This window comes from Hyaena hyaena, unplaced genomic scaffold (genome assembly GCF_003009895.1).
Source record: "Hyaena hyaena isolate Hyena2069 unplaced genomic scaffold, ASM300989v1 scaffold_46, whole genome shotgun sequence".
Lineage (NCBI taxonomy): Eukaryota > Metazoa > Chordata > Mammalia > Carnivora > Hyaenidae > Hyaena > Hyaena hyaena.
In genome coordinates this window covers 3,572,820-3,590,189 of record NW_024080678.1, presented here as the reverse complement: position 1 = coordinate 3,590,189, position 17,370 = coordinate 3,572,820, and the positions used below count along the sequence as shown (strand labels likewise).

Sequence of the window (17,370 nt, the reverse complement as noted above, 5' to 3'; positions counted from 1 at the left end):
ATTCCTTGGCATTGAATTGCTGGGTCATATGATAAATCTGTTTAACCTTTTAAGGACTTGCCAAACTGTTTTTCAAAGAGGCTGTACCATTTTACAGTTTCTCAGTAGTTAAAATATGAGGATTCCACTCTTTACCTGTCAACACTTGTTATTGTCTAATCTTTTTTATGATAACTGTCTTAGTGTCTGTAAAGTGGTATCTCATTGTGGGCTTAATTTGCATTTCCCTAAGGGCTAATGATATTGAACATCCTTTCATATGCTTATTGGCCATTTGTAGATCATCTTTGGAGAAATGTCATTCAGATTCTTTCTCAATTTTTAAATTGGATTATGCATCTTTTCATTGTTAAGTTTTAAAATTCCTTATATATTCTAGGTATAGTTCCCTGAGCAGATATATGGTGTGCAAATATTTTCTTCCATTCTGCGGGTCATCTTTTCACTTCCTTGGCGTACATCTCATTTTTCATTTACAAAACAGAACTAGTTAATCCTACTGGCAAAATCACAAACACAGATGGTTTATGAGTATTTAGAAATTAAAGCTAATCTGGGTTCATTGAGAGTAAGTACTAACATCATTTCATTTTGTTCTTATACCCTTTCTTTCCTTCTTCTGCATTTTTCTTACTAAAAATTTTACCTCCTCTTGCTATGAATATTAATTTTACTTCCTGTATGGAAACAGACGTTAACTCTCCATAAACCACAATACTCCACTAGTAAAACTGGAATGGGTTATCCTATCAGGTGGTGGAACTTCTAATCACTGCAAAATCAAGATGAGGCAACTTGGACTGACCATCTGTGAAGATGTTGCAGAGAAAACACCTAAATGAATTACATGGTTTCTAAGATCTTCTCCTAATTTCAGATTCTAGTCATTAATTCACTCTTGTATCCATCCATCCATTCACTCTTTGTTCCAAGGAAAACTCTACAGGTCTTCTAGGAATTCATAAAATACCACAAGAGAACACAAATTGGAAGAAGCAAGAGAGAGAAATAAGAAGCCAGGTTACAGATAGCAAATGAAGTCAGAAGTTAGGCAAATACAAAAGGGCCCTTCTTACCAGCCTGTATGTTGTTAGATATAAAGCCACACCTTTGGCTTCCAGTTTTCCAGCAGTCAGGGCTGGGAGTAAGGCTTGATCAGCTACACAATTTGCAGTGCCTTTTAGGCACAATTCTTCTTGGTTCTAGGACCAGAAAGAAATGTCCCCTGATCCCAGCCCCACAAAAGTGGCACTTTATATTACGGTATTTCTTTTTCCAGGTCCCCTTTGGGCTTTTAGTCATTTTGCTAACTGCCATCTCTCTCCCATTGGGTGACACTAGAGAATACTGACAGCCCTGAAGCTGAGAGCTATTGCCCCACAAATGAAAATAATAAAAATGATTTTCCTCCTTAGAGTTCAACACACATGCCCTCTTTGCTTGGCTCTTGTCATGATGCCTTTTGAATAATAACCTCAACTACCATTTACTGAGAAGGTGGGCACTTTCCCATTTTGACCTCGAGTCTTCACAATAACCCTAAACAAGATAGCATTTGCCTGTTTAACAGAGATGGGGAAACGGAGTCAAGGGAAATTATCTGTCCAAGGTCACACAGCTGGTAAGTAACAGAGCCAGGATTCTAACCCAGGGCTGTCATCCTTCCTAGACTGTCTTCTTTCAGTAATCCCATTGCTGTTTCCTTTTTCCTGATGGCATTTTTAATCACCTTCTAAGTTCTTTGACTTTTATCTGAAGACCTCCGTGCTGGTTAGGCTAAAGGTTAATTGCTGTAACAAAGAAACTCAAAATGTAGCCCTTTAAACAATATAGGAGTTTTTGTTTTGTTTTTTTGCTTTTTGTTTTTTTCTCTCATGTGAAGTTCAGAATCGAGAGAACTTTACTGATTCGGAAGTAAAGAGATGTAGGAGTTGCACCGGTCACCACGGATCATATATCATTGTGTGCAATGGAACTTTGGCTCACATTCTTCAGCGGCTGCAAGGGACTCTGGCAAATTTTAGCTCTGGCTGGGTGATCAGGTGCCCAGCTAAATTCCATGTGCTTGTTCAGGTGGGGGTGAGGTTCTCTTACTTAAAAATGAAGAAGACAGGGGCACCTGAGTGGCTCAGTTGGTTAAGCTTCTGACTTCGGCTCCGGTCATGATCTCACTGTTCATGAGTTCAAGTCCCACATCTGGATCTGTGCTGACAGCTCAGAGCCTGGAGTCTGCTTCTGATTCTGTGTCTCCCTCTCTCTGTGCTCCTCCCTACTCACACTCTCTCTCTCTCTCTCAAAAATAAATAAACATTTTAAAAAATGTTATAAAGGAGAAAGACAGTCTCAAGGGAACAGTTATAGGCTCCATCACAGTTCCCCAGGAACATTTCTTATCTTTCTGATTCCAAGTTTTATTATGAGTCAGCATTCATCCACCAGTGGCCAGGCTGTCTTTTTGCCATTTGCTTTATATGTGGCAGAGAAATGGATGCTGTCTCTTGGGTTTTACAAGTTCTCTTCACTTTCATTTCTTCTCTGCCCACAAAAGGAAAGTCATTATGCACATAGAAATATTGAGCTAAAAATGAGTTTCTGATTTTACAGATGGGAATATTGGGATGCAAAGTGAATGACTTGTGTAAGGTTATTGGAACAGTAAGGGAGGTGGGACTTGAACCCGGGTATCCTGCTTCCATCCCATCACAAGGATATAAGTCCCTCGCCACCTAAGCCCCTTCCTTTGCCATTTTCCTGCTGGAGGGCAATACCAAGAAAACGAATGACACATCTGGAAAACTTCAAAAGCTCTGAAGTTTTCCTTAGAAAATCATTAAAGGTGAGGCAAATCAAAACACAGACAAATCCTTCCACCTAGATGAAGCACAGCAATGCTCATTTGAAAACCAGTAGAAGCACTCCAGAATCTCTCCTCATAGTTTCCAGGCTTCCTATAAATCTTCCTGACACACCTGAAGACATTCCTCCTTCACCAGCCTTGCAGTCTGCTCTGCTCATTGACATGAAAGGGCTACGCCATGCATCAGAAATTCCCAGATCCATTAGCACCATGAGAACCCAGGATGATGTTGCTTTTGGTCCTTTCCTTTCTTCTTTTCTTAGCTCAAATTCAATGCTGCTTGAGGGACTGCAGGAATTCCATGAGCTCTAGAGTCTGGGTGCATCAGCCCCTCAAAAGCAAAGTAGTCAGACAGGCAGGCTGTCAACAGGTCCGCTCAGCCTGGTTTTTCTTCACTGAAGAGGAGAGACGAAGAACAGAGGAGGGATGCAGAGGCCCCTAGTTTATGTGTGGTAGATGCTCCTTTTAGTAGTATGTGTCTGAGAGGGTGTGTGTGGGGGGGGATTGAAAGGGGATATAGGTGTGATTTGGGTGTGTGTATTATCTGAAGGGAGAGGAAGAGAAGAGGAAACAAAATAGAGAATGAAAGAGAATTCTAGAATGTGTGTCAGAAGTAAAATTGAGGAGGAGGCAAGAGGTGTAGAGAAAGATCTTAGAACGAGTGTGAGGGAGGGAGGGAGAATAAAGCACAGGTGAAGGAGAACTCTTGATGGGAGAGAAGTGACTTAAGTGTCATCCCATCCATCCTGCAGTCAGTCAATCACTGGCAGTGTTGTAAAGGCTGTAGAAATCTCAGATGTCTAGAGATCATGGTCCCACCCACAAGGAGCTTAAGAGGAATTTGGGAGGGATGCCTAGGTGGCTCATTGAATTAAGCAGATAAGTGTCTGACTTCAGCTCAGGTCATGATCTCGGTTAGTGAGTTCGAGCCCCACGTCAGGATCTGTCCTGACAGCTCAGAGCCTAGAGTCTGCTTCAGATTCTGTGTGTGTGTGTGTGTGTGTGTGTGTGTGTGTGTGTGTGTGTCTTTCTCTGCCCCTCCCCCACTAGTACTCTTTCTGTCTCTTTCTCTCTCTCAAAATAAGTAAACATTTAAAAAATACTTAAAAAAAAAAAAAAGAGTTGGGACAGACAGGAGAAAGACCCAAGAGCCCCAAAGCAGGGAGGAAAGTGAGAGCCAGTAAGGCTGTGGGGAGAGACTAGCTCAGTGAATTTGTTGGGAGGTGGAATGGGGACTGAGGAGGACCCTCCTCCATTACTGAGTTCAACAAGAGGTCACCATCAAATAAATTATAATAGTCTACCGTATAATGTGCCACCAAAAACAATGACATAGATGCTCATTGATAAAAACTGAAAGAGATCCATAACTTATTATGAAGTAGAAAAAAGGCAGGAAATGGTACATAAGGTATGGGGCAATTTTATTTTAAAAATTACGTATTTTGATACGTGAAAAAATATCTGGGAGGAGATACATAAAATTGGTAAGTGGTTATTTTTGGATGAGAAGATCTTGATTTCCTTAGTTTCTTCACTTTTTTTCCCCCAGTGAGCATGTAGTTCGTTTACATTCAAGAAAAGAGGAAAGAGAATGTAAGAGGGAGAGTGTCAGGGTGTGAGATAAGAGCAAGCACTTACCAGTTCTTTCTTGGAAGGTGCAAAAGGCTCTGCCTGGAAGCCAGAAACTAAGACTGACCACCCTGGCTGCTCCCCTGTGGCTCCCCTCTCTTCCCCTCCCTTCCCCTTCCTCCTCCCCTTTTCCCCCTCATCTTCCCCCACCCCACACCCCAGCTGACCCTTGGGAAGGTTGCCTCCCTCACCCTAGGCAGAGCTGTGCTCTGCTGGAATGTGCCCTTGACCCTGGGAGAGGAGGAGGAGAAGGGAGGAGCAGTGGGGTTTCCATTCAGGATTTCCCCCTCTGGTCCCCAGGCAGCAGAACTGAGTCAGGCCTGGGGAACAAGAACACACACATTCTCCTGCTCAGATGGACTTAGAAGATGACTTTGTCTTGCCCCATGTGACACTCAGACTGGGAATTCTTATGGAGAAAACCTGAGGAGCTCGGTCTTGGCAGCTGACAAATGTGAAATTCCTGCCCTGATAGATTCTTTAAAGCATGGGTTTGAAGTTTGCTCACACTGCTGAGGCCACCTGCCACGTGGGCAGGGGCAGCTCAAAAATCAGCCAGCTGTGGGGCTGGCAGAAAGTGAGACAGTGATAAATACCCTTTGGATTTAACACAGATCCCAGAAGGTCTGGGACTGACTTTCTTATTCAAGTCCATCTTGCTCCAGCCATTACTGGACAGGCTTCTTGTACAAATGAGTTTTTCTACATTACGCACATCAAAGAGAAAAATCTATTTAAGCCATTATTTAAGACACAATTGCTGACAGCTGCTCTGCTCACAAACGGTGACACAATTTCTCTCTAGAGGAGATGGCTTTTGTTTAGCACAATTCAGTTTAATTAGGTGTTCAAGCTTGCACCCCTCCCTGTGCCCCCTCATACCCCCTACCAAGGATGGTTGAGACAGTGAGGAGAAAGCAGAGAGAGCTAAACTCTCTGACAGCAAATGAATAGAAACTCTGGGGCTTGGAGAAAGGAAGTTTTTTAAAAGTAAGTGAAATGGTGGCAAGGGTAGACGATCTAGAAAAAGGCAGGTGGAAGGTCTAGTGTCTGTGGTGCTTAGGGACACCTAGAATAGATTTTTATATTCAATGGGTATTTTTTTTTTTTAAGTAGGCTCTATGCCCAATGTGGGGCTTGAACTCACAACCATGAGATCAGGAGTCTCATGCATTACCAGACTGAGCCAGCTGGGCCCCTGTTTTTGTTTTTGAAATCAGTTCTGACACTCAATGCCCCTCCCCAGTGATCCCCATTATAAAGAACATTATTCAAGAGAATGCGTGTGGGACCAGTGGCTAGAAACTGGACTCTGGGTCAGGCTGCCTGGTGTGAGACCCAGCTGTGTCACTTGACACATCCAGAACCTTGAATAAGTTCCCTGACTTCTTGAAGCCTCTGTTCCTTCACCTGGAAAATGAAAGGGATAATATTTGTGAGGATTAAATTTGGAAAGATTAAATGAGATCAGCTGTATAAAGTACTTAGGACAGGGCTCAGCTCCCAGTAAGTGTTTAGTAAGTGGCATTGATGGTAATGAAGATGATGATAGTGATGACAATGACTGTGTTAACACTGTGGTTCCAGCTGAGTTATGCAGTATTTCATCTGCCAGTATGTAGTATCGACTGAGAAACCATAGAAAGGAAGACCTGGTTGAATGCTGGACTTAGACAAATCAGTGGAGTTGTTCTCAAAGTGTGGTCGCTGGACCTTCAGCATCCACATACCTGGGAACTTGTTACAAGTGCAGGTTCTAAGCCCCCACCCCCGCCCCTGCCCCAGATCCGATGAATGGGAAACTCTGGGTGTTGACCCAGTAATCAGTACTGGGACAAGCCTTCCAGATGATTCTAATGCATGCTTTAAATTTGGCAACTACTGGATTAGTGAATGCTGTTTTAGGGTCTTGCATGAAAGGTGCCACATTGCTGGTGGGTTAGTATTTTTACTCTCGCTAAAATGTGAGCAGTGTACAATCATCATAATTTCACTGCATATGATTATAAATAAATATATGGTGGAGTCAAAATTCATCCAGGTGTGAAAAATAGTACTTTAGTTTTCTTTTTTCTAATGTTCATTTATTTTGAGAAAGAGAGAGCATGAACAGGGGGGATGGTTAGAGAGAGCGGGAGAAAGAGAATCCCAAACAGATTTCCTGTTCAGACTGACAAGGGGCTCCATCCCATGATATGTGAGATCATGACTTGAGCTGAAATCAAGAATCAGACATTTAATCTACTGAGTCCCAGTACTTCAGTTTTTTACAACTGATCTCTTCCTCTGCAGTCCCCATTCTCAGGGTGGGGGTAAGTCTCTTTCAGTTTACCTCATCCATTTATCAATTCTGAGTCCACACTCCTTTGGGGGATTTTCTTTCTTCTCCCACCACCCCTTGCCAAAGATGGCACCTGGGTGTAAGGGGGAGCTGAGACAGCCCCATGGGTCAGGGTGAGGCTCTGCCCCGGTGTGGTATCCGCCCCCCCCCCCTCCCCCCGGCTGTGGCTCATGCCCTAGGCTCACAGCCCTGACTCTGCTCTGAGGCTCTGTGCTCTGGCTCCTCCCACTTGCTGTTGGTACCTGGTGCTGGTGCAGAAAGCTGTGGTCCCCGGTTCTCCACGGCAGTCTGGTCATCCCAATCCTACTGTGCAGACCTTGGAATAGCAGCTTGGACAGTGGGTAAGAGCGTAGACCACCTCAAACCAGGGAGAAATCAAGGGGAGAAATGCCATTAGTAAGAAAGGAAAAGGCACCAATTTATCCCATAACTATTTGCTATACTTCCTTCCTTTTTTTTTTTTCTTTAATGAAAAACCAAAAGGGAAGACATTTGTCTTGGAAATTGAGATTTAATAAAAGCAGGTAACACTCTGGGAGGCCCTGGTTGTTATAATTGCTTAAATATGCAATTCAAGATTCTTCCCAGAACTCAAGGTCTAGGTTATATGACAAGGCACATAAGGAATTGAACTACTTTTTTCCTTTAGCTAGAACAAAAATTAAAGTCTCAGTAAATGTGGGTTTAATATAAACCAGACCTTATCTATGATTGTAGGCCCCAGTCTTGTTCTCTTCACTACTTTCTAGAATATGTACTAGATTGAAATTTTTTATTTATTTAGCCTTTAGTGAAAGCTTATAATTTAATATTTCATTTTTCTTTTTTTATGGTTATTTATTTTTGAGAGAGAGACAGAGAGGCAGAGTGTGGGAGGGGCAAACAGACAGAGGGAGCAGGGGAAGGGTGGGGGAGGGACAGAGAGGCAGAGGGAGACACAGAATCTGAAGCAGGCTTCAGTCTCTGAACTGTCAGCACAGACCCTGATGTGGGGCTCAAACTCAAGGACCACGAGATCATGACCTGAGCCAAAGTTGCACACCCAACTGATTGAGCCACTCGGACACCCCTAACATCTCATTTTTCTTGATTCTTCTGTTCTACATGAGTTATAAGCCGCTCAAGGACAATAATTATAATAATCATAGCTGATAATAATTTGAGAGGCTACTGTGCAGCAAGAGGGTTTATCAGGCAGGGAGGACTGGGTTGTGTTGCAATTACAAATGACTTCAGATGCTCAGTGCTTAACCAAACAAATGCTTTCTTCTTGCTCAATGTACTCATCCTTTGGGATCATTGGGCAGCCTCTGCTCCACATGGACTCTCAGGATCCAGATTGTCAAAGGGATCTGTGTTCCCACAGTCTTCCCAGCAGAGCAAAGTGGATGTGGCCAATTGCACAGCATCTCTTAAAACTTCTGCCAGAAGTGACCTATCAGTTCTGTTCACATCCCATTGGCTGAAGCAAGTCACATGGTCATATTTAACTTCAAATTGGGAAGGTGAAATCCCATCATGTGCTGGGAAGGAGGAGAAATATTTGGGGAGCAGCGCCAATGATTATACCAGGCATGTGTTAAGTTCTTGATTCATGTTGTCTCCATCTTTACAAGTCCATGATGGAGGAACTGCATTGGACCCATTTTTTTTATAGTGTGAGAAACCAAGGTATCACACTTTGTTTCATTTTGTTTTTTAGAGAGAGATCAAAGCAAGTGGGGAAGAGAGAGAGAGAGAAAGAGAGAGAATCCTAACCAGGTGCTACACCCACTGCAGAGCCTTGACATGGGGCTGGATCTCAAGACCATGAATCAGACCCTTAACTGACTGAGCCACTCAGGTGCCCCAAGTTCTCATATTTCATAAATGATGGAATAGGACATGAGACCAGATGTGTTGCATTCTAGTATCTGTGCTCATGTCCCCAAAGCTAAATGGTTTCTTCAAGAATAATGACTTCACTTTTGTTGAGCCTCACAGACTATCAAGGCACAAAGTTTAAGTGTTCCATCCAGTTTATCTCATTTAACCCCCACAACAACTTTGTGAGGTGGATTCACACATTAGCTAATGCTGAGGGAAACCAAAGCTTAGAGAGGCTCTCACAAGGAAACCTGACTCTTATCCAATTCCAAGGACAATTCTCTTCATCTGCACTATACGTCAGTGTTTGTCAGTGTGAATGCTCTTCATGAGAGTCCCTTGTGGGGCTATTCAGATGCCAGCCCCTGGACCCCATCTGACCTACTGAGTCAACTTGCTGGGGAGGGCCTTGGGCACAACAGCTCTGGTACTCATGAGCTTGGGACCCACGAGCCTGTTGTCACTCTCACTGGTGCTGCCCCTGGCTTAGCACCTTGCTTCTCTGCTGGTGACTCAGTCAAAAACAAACAACAAAACCTCAGCTTGCCACCAGACCCAAAAAGGTGATTATTTCTTTGTCACTTTGCCAGCACTTACAGGAAAAGGTGAATAAATGAACACATTCAGTGCCACGTTCCTGAGCAAAATCCTTGCCATCAACATTTTTTAAGACTTAAGGCAATAAGGGAGGGGAAAAAATCAAAATTATTTCTCACTGAAATTAACTCCACAATTTAAGTCATAATTATAGAACCCATTTCTTACCTAAAGCAAAATCCAAAGACATTAAGATTCTGTGAGTGTAGACAGTAGGTCCCTTTCTCCCTCCAGAGCCCACAGGAAAGCACCTAGATGCTGATGCTCAGAACACAGGAAGGGCAGGTCTACCATACACAACTGTTAGGCTGAGCAGATGCAAAGTGAGGATGACACTCACATAGCCTGTCATGTACCTGCGATGAGGAGGTGTCACAGATATGACTCAAGGGACCTGAGTTTTGAGCCAGTCTCAAACTTGTGTGGCTTGAGCATGTCTCTTAACCTTTCTAGACCTCAAAAATGTCATGATTTTGTGAGGTGCAATATAAGGAGATTTTACAGATTATCCCATTTATTGAATACTTTATATGTCAAGAGCCCTATTCTAAATGCTTTAAGTCATGTAAATATCAGAATAACCCTATGAAGTAAGTACTATTTTTTTTTTTCAGAAGAGAGACCGCTTTTGTTGCTTGCCTTGGACTGATGCCCAGTGTGGGCAGGGCAGGGGGGTTAGGACTTGTTCTGGACAGTAAAGCTACCCTCAGCGGATGGGGGCCATGTCACCAAGCAAGGGTGTCTTCCCGCAGCCGGTGCAAAGCTGGACTGTCCAGAGCAGCGCCTCGTGTGGCAGGGGCGTGCAGTGTGGGTAGAAGGTGAGTTCACACCACAGCTGACAGACACTGGAGGGAGGCCATGTAGATGACAGAGAAGCACACAAGGCGCCTTGGGAAGTAGGCGGGGTTGTGAAAGGTGTGGAAGATGCTCCCACACTGAGCATTGAACAGGGCCTGGGTGATGCACCTCAGCTCCTGCCTCTCATGTTTATTCATTTTTGAGAGAGAAAGAGAGAGACAGAATTAGAGAAGAGAGAGAGAGAAAGAGAGAAAGACAAAGTATGAGCAGGGGAGGGCAGAGAGAGAGGGAGACAGAATTTGAAGCAGACTCCAGGCTCTGAGCTTTTAGCACAGAGCCTGATGTGGGACTGAAATCCACGAACCATAAGATCATGACCTAAGCGGAAGTTGGAGGCTTAACTGACTGAGCCACCTAGATGCCCTGAAGTAGGTACTAATCTCATCTCATTTTTACAGTTTAGTAAATAGGCACAGAGAGGTTAAAGTACTTATGCAAGGGCACGGAGCTGCTACGTTATAGGGACAGGATTCAAATGTAGGCAGTCTGGCTCCCTAGCTTAATTCTTAGCCCTATGTGCAACATACCCTGTTGTATGGTACCTGAAGGCAGCAGGTATAAAAGTGGGCCTCTAGAAAGAACTCAGTCCAATTGACTCAGGCTGGCCAGACCACAGTCCATGGTAGTTCTCAGCTCTGGGTGATTAAAAGTGGCATGGGGAAATTGGAGGCATTTCAGAGAAGGTTGGTTAGTATAATAAGGGGATCAGAGCCCTGTCAGCAATAATAAAGTCATACTTATTATGTGCCTGACTGTATGAAGTGTTTTCCCTGGATTTTATTTAAGCCTGTATGACATCCCTATGGAATACGTCTTAAAATTATCCCCATTGGATAGAAAAACAAACTGAGGCACAGAGAGGTTAAATAATCTGCCTCCACACAACTGACAAGCATCAGGGCCAGAGTACAAACCCTGGCTGTGTGAATCCAGTCTGTACTTTATTTTTTTAATTATTTAAAAAAATTTTTAACATTTAGTTTTGAGAGGCCGAGAGAAACAGAGCACAAGCAGAGGAAGGGCAGAGAGAGAGAGAGACAGAGAATCCAAATCAGGGTCCAGGCTCTGAGCTGTCAGCACAGAGCCTGACGTGGGGTTCGCACCCAGGAACTGTGAGATCATGACCTGGGCTGAAAGTTGGTCACTCAACTGACTGAGCCACCCAGACAAGCCTCCAGTCAGTACTTTAAACCAGCATGATGCACAGATCCCCAAATCTTGTTAAAACGCAGACTCTGATTCAGTAGATGTGGGAGAGTTTGAGATTTTGCATTTCTCACAGCTCCAAGGTGATGCTGCAGGTCCATAAGCCACACTTTGAGTAGCAAGGATTCCCACCACTCAACTTGACTGCCTCCAAAGTGAGTGGTGTTGGAAGGAACCAAGAGTTGCTGGCCTCCAGGCAGCTCAGCGGGGTGGAGTTGAAGAATGTCATGGCTGTCCCCAAGTATTTAAAGGGCCTCCATGTGAAAAACTAATCAGATTTGACTTGCAGAGCCCCAAGGGACAGAAGGACATGGGCATGTCTCTATTTCCAGCCCTGACATTTCCCCTGAGCTTCAGACTTCTATATCTAACTGCCTGCTGGACCAGTCACTTGGGTGTGTCCCTCAGGCAGCTCAACCTCCAATGTCCAAGTATACACATTGTTTTCCCCCTAATTTTCCACCTCAGTTTCTCACTTCAGGAACTTGGAACCATCCTAGACCACAGTCAGTCACCCCAACATCCATCTGGTCAGTCCTCAAGACCTGCCCATTTTACCCTCTATTTATTTTTTTAATTAAAAAAATAGAGATATAACTGACATAACATTGTGTTAGTTTAAGGTATATGACATAGTGATTTTGTGTGTATTTTGTGCAATGTTCACCACAGTAAGTTTAAATTCCATCACCACACATAGTTACACATTTGTTTTCTTGTGATGAGAACTTGTAAGATCTACTCTTATCAACTTACAAGTCCATCACACCGCGTCGCTAACTGTAGTCACCATGCTATACATGACACCCCCAGGACTTAGTTGTTTTGTACCTGGAAATTGGCACCTTTTGGCCAACTTCACCCATTTTTGCCCATCCCCATCCCCACGTCTAGTGACCACCAATCTGTTCTCTGTAACTATGAGTTTGGTTTTTTATTTAAGATCCCGCATGCAAGTGAGAGCATACAGGGGTATGTGGGTGGCTTAGTTGGCTTAATTGGTTGAGCATCTGACTTAGCTCAGGTCATGATCTCACAGTTCATGAATTCAAGCCCCACATCGGGCTCTGAACTGTCAGCACAGAGCCTGGAAGCTGCTTTGGATTCTGTATCTCCCTCTCTCTCTTTCTGCTTCTCCCCTGCTTGTGCTCTCTCTCTCTCTCAAAAATAAATAAGTAAACATTTAAAAAATAAGTGAGAACATACACTGTTTGTCTTTCTCTGCCTTATTTTGCTTAGCATAATGCCCTCAAGGTCCATCCCACTTTCTGTTTCCTTAACATATCTTCCCTCTATTTTCTCTGCCTCTATCAACTGTTGTCATTATTATCTCTTGGCATTTCTTTCCTGGACTAGTCTTCCAGCATCTATGTTGGCCTCCTGGCCTGCAATCTGATCTTGACTCCTTCCTCCACGCTTTGGCTGCCAGAATCATCTTCCTGAGGCCCACATCTTACCAAAGATCTCCTTGGTTTTACACCCATCTGTGGCCCTAACTGTCCTCAGGATAAAAACCAAGGTCCTTTGAATGACCATGATCCTTCTCAGTTTCTGAAGATCTTTCCATCCTGAGTCCCTCCCATGTCCTATCTTGCATGCTAACCTCTCACCAGGTGTTTGGTGTCTTCCTCAATACCTCCCTGAAATTCCTGCTTGCTGGTGTCAGGCAGGCTGGTCCCACCCCTGGAAAGATCTTCACCTGTCCATGCTTAATCATTTGGGCCTCAGAGAGGCACTCCTCCCCCCCCCCCCCTCAGAGAAGCCCTTATTGCTCCCTTTCTGGGTTTCTGGGTATATTCATTTTAACATTTAGCCTAACTACACTGTCTTTAATATATTAGCCTCTAATATATTAAAATGCCCTGGGAATGTGTGTCTCTCTTTCTGGAGAGCACACAAGCCAGTCATAGGTGTATTCCCTCCATCTTACACAAATATTTATTTAAGGCAAGGCTGCTTGCTTAAAAGAAACTTGGCAGGGCACCGGGGTGGCTCTCAGTTGGCTAAGTGTCTGGCTTTGGCTGAGGTCATGATCTCATAGTGAATTTGAGCCCTGCATCGATCTCTGCTCTGACAGGGTGGAGCCTGCTTGGGATTCTCTCTCTCTCTCTCTCTCTCTCTCTCTCTCTCTCTCTTTCTCTCCCAAAATAAATAAATAAACTTTAAAACTTGGGGCGCCTGGGTGGCTTAGTCGGTTAAGCGTCCGACTTTCGCTTAGGTCATGATCTCGCGGTTCGTGGGTTCGAGCCCCTCGTCGGGCTCTGTGCTGACTGCCAGCTCAGAGCCTGGAGCCTGTTTCAGTCTGTGACTCCCTCTCTCTCTGACCCTCCCCTGCTCACGCTGTCTCTCTCTATCTCTCCTAGAAATAAATAAAAAACATTTAAAAAAAATAAAATAAATAAGGAAGTTTGGAGCTGCCTTAGACTTTCCCTTCACTTCACACCCACATGTAATCCAACAAGTCCTGGTGGCTGTACCTTTAAAATATATCCAGAATCCAATCACTTCTAACCCATTCACTGGCTGGCCAAGTGCATCAACCTCCCAACTGGTCTCCCATCTCTCACTCTTCTCCACCATTTTTCTGTTCTCACACAGCAGCCAGGTGATGCTTTGAAAACACCAATCAGCTCACATCACTCCTCTGCTTGAAAGCCTCCAGTGGGTTTCCATTATACTTAGAATGACATCGAGGGTCCTTGGCATGGCCCTTGATATCTCTACTGTCTGCCCTCACATTCTTCCTCAAATGCTTCCCTGATCTAGCTTTCCTGCCTTTCTCTCCTATACTCACCAGTCGCCAGCCACCCCCACCTTCATGCTGTTACTCAGATATGCCAGGCAGGCACCTGTTTCAGGACTCTACCCTTGATGCCCCTCTATCTGGAATGTTCTTCCCTCATTCACAAGGTGCTCTCACTCCAGTCAGGCCTCAAGGTCACCTCCTCATGGTGACCTTGCCTGACCTCCTTGCTTGACCAACCTTTTTAAATTATACTCTTCTCACTCCCCTTATCTTGATTTAGTTTCTCCATAGCACTTACTACTGTCTTTATGTGTGTGTGTGTGTGTGTGTGTGTGTGTGTGTACTCACATCATAGTAATTGTGTATCTCCCTCACCAGAATCTAAGCTCCCTGAGAAAAAGGACTTTGTCTTGTCCTCTATTGTATCCCAAGACCTAGAACAATGTATGGCCCATGGTAGGCACTTCATGAAGACTTCATGAATATTTCCTGAGTAAGGCCAGTGAGTGGAAACTCTAGGGAGACATTTTTCAGTTCATTAGAAGGAAAGACTTCCTGTCATTGGAACCTGAAAGTGGAAAGAACAAGTTCTACATTGGATAGGTCTCTTGTCATGGAGGGACATTTAATTCACAGGAAAGCTGAACAATAGTTGTCTCATGGGCATGCATACTGGAGGCTTAGAGCAGCTGGGGTATTGGATGCGATGGTCTTTAGTGTCCCTCAAGGCTCTGGCTGTATTTGGTCTCATGCACCTGCACATGTTCTTCCAGAAATCCTGGTGGGAACACCTGAACTTGGTTGAAGGAGATTGGATGCCAAATAAATAAATAAATAAATAACACCTCACAGTGAAATGCTTTTCAACATAAAATTTATTTTTTGTTTTTCAAGGAAATATACGATCATTCACAAAATTCAGAAAGAAGGAGAAGAAACTATACACACATAATCTCACCAGATGATCACTGTTAATATTTTGTGGTGTGTTTTTTTGTTGTTTTAATGTATTTTTGTATGACTCTATATAGTTGTATATTTTGCATATATATGTATATATATGTATATTTTTTCTATTACTGCGTAAGAAATCACTCCAAAATTTAGTGCCATAAAATGGCAATAGTCATTTTATTATCTGTGGGTCAGGAATTCAGGAGTAGCTCAGCTGGAAGTTTGGGCTGGGGTGGGTCATGTGATTGCAGTCAGGCTGGGACTAGACTCCTCTCAGTGGGTTCTACCCTTGAGTCTGGTGCCTGGGCTTGAAGATTCAAGTAGCTGGGACTCCTCAGGTATCTTTCTCTCTCTCATTGTGGTCTGCCCACATAGTCTTTTGGGGTTATGGTGAACATCCATAGGGTAGCTCAGGATTCCAAAGCCATTTGTCTCAGGAGAGAGAACATGGCAGGAGTCTTTTATGAGCTAACCTTGGAAGTCAATAGCGGGACTTCTGTCACTTTTATTGGTAGAGACAGTTACAAAACTCCACCAAGGGAGGAGGGTCAGTGTCACATTGAGACAAAAGTGTCTATTCATCTATTCTTCTATCATCTATCTGTCCATCTCTCCCTCCCACCCTCCCCACCCTGCCTCTCTTTTCCTTTCTCTCCAGCTTTGAAAAATCCAATGCACCATAAGTTATAATCATAAAATGTTTCATCCTATCTTTTAAAAAAATTATTACATAAGCTTTGCCTCAAGTTACAAACTCTTTAAACACTTTTTGTTTTGGCTGAAATGGAAATTTATTATAGGATAATGGTGATGAATAATGTTTAGAAAGGTAGAATGGAATTGATTTTGAACATAAAATTCTAGACATAGTCAAGTTGCAAACTTTCCCTTTTTAAAAATTTATGTATTTAAGTTCCAGCTAGTTAACATACAGTGTAGTATTGGTTTCAGGGGTAGAACCCAGTGATTCATCACTTACATATAACACCCAGTGCTCATCCCAACAAGTGCCCTCCTAACGCTCATCATCATCTAGCCCATCCCCCCACCTACCTCCCCTCCAGCAACCCTCAGTTTGTTCTCTGTCTTTAAGAGTCTTTTATGGGGGCACCTGGGTGGTTCAGTCAGTTAAGCATTTTACTTCAGCTCAAGTCATGATCCTGCGGTTCGTGAGTTCAAGCCCTGGGTCGGGTTCTGTGCTGACAGCTCGGAGCCTGGAGCCTGCTTCAGATTCTGTGTCTCCCTCTCTCTCTACCCTTCATCTGCTTCACACTCTGTCTCTCTCTCTCTCTCTTAAAAATAAACAGACGTTTAAAATAATTTTTTTAAAGAGTCTGTAATGGTTTGCCTCCCTCTCTGTTTTTATCTTATTTTTCCCTATATTCATCTGTTGTATTTCTTTTTTTTTTTTTTAATTTTTAAATGTTTATTTTTTAACTATATTTGCCCCTTGCTGAAGGAGGAACAGAGAGAGGGGGAGACACAGACTCTGAGGCAGACTTTGGGCTTTGAGCTGTCAGCACAGAGCCTGATACAGAGCTCAAATTAAAGAACCACATGATCATGACCTGTGCCGAAGTCAGACGCTTAACCAAGCCACCCAGGTGCTCTAATCTGTTGTGTTTCTTGAATCCCACATATGAGTGAAATCATATGATATTCATCTTTCTCTTACTGACTTATTTCATTTAGCATATACATTGTGGCTCCATCCACATTGTTGCAAATGGCAAGATTTCATCCTTTTTGATTGACCTCTTTAAACATTTTAATTGATAATACTTTGCTCTAATTAATTTTATCTGGTTTTGGACAATGTTTAGTTCTAGTTTTTTCTCTATTATAAAAAATGGTATAGTGATACAATGAACATATTTATTAATTATAAAGCTTTTCCCTCTTTATTTCAAGAATTAGGGATATGGAATTATTCTATGAAATTACTGGTTTAAAGAATATGCACATAAGAAATATGTTTCTCTCTTCTAAATAGGGTGGAAATGTTTCTTTTAATATCCTCACTACATACTACAAAATTGCTTTCCAAAAATATTATACCTACAAATTTATATTCCTGTTACAATTCATGAAAGTGTCTTTTCACATAACCTTAGAAATTACCATTAGAAATTCCCATTAAAATAAAATTGTTGCTAATTCAATAGGCCAAAAGGTACTTTTCTGTACATTTCTTGAATTACTAGTAAAAGGGAGCATGTTTGTCTCTGCTTGATAACCTCTAACATTTGAACATTCTCTTTTTAAGAAATATTTAATACTTGGAAACATGAAGCATTCACAGAAGTAGAGAGA

General features: G+C 43.0%; 1 non-coding gene across 1 annotated transcript; it reads right to left on the bottom strand.

Moving 5' to 3' along the window:
• Positions 1–5,611: 5,611 nt before the first annotated feature.
• On the bottom strand, positions 5,612–5,685 carry TRNAR-CCU. The gene has a single exon. It is a non-coding gene; the product is annotated as a tRNA-Arg (tRNA).
• Between the last annotated feature and the right edge of the window lie 11,685 nt (positions 5,686–17,370).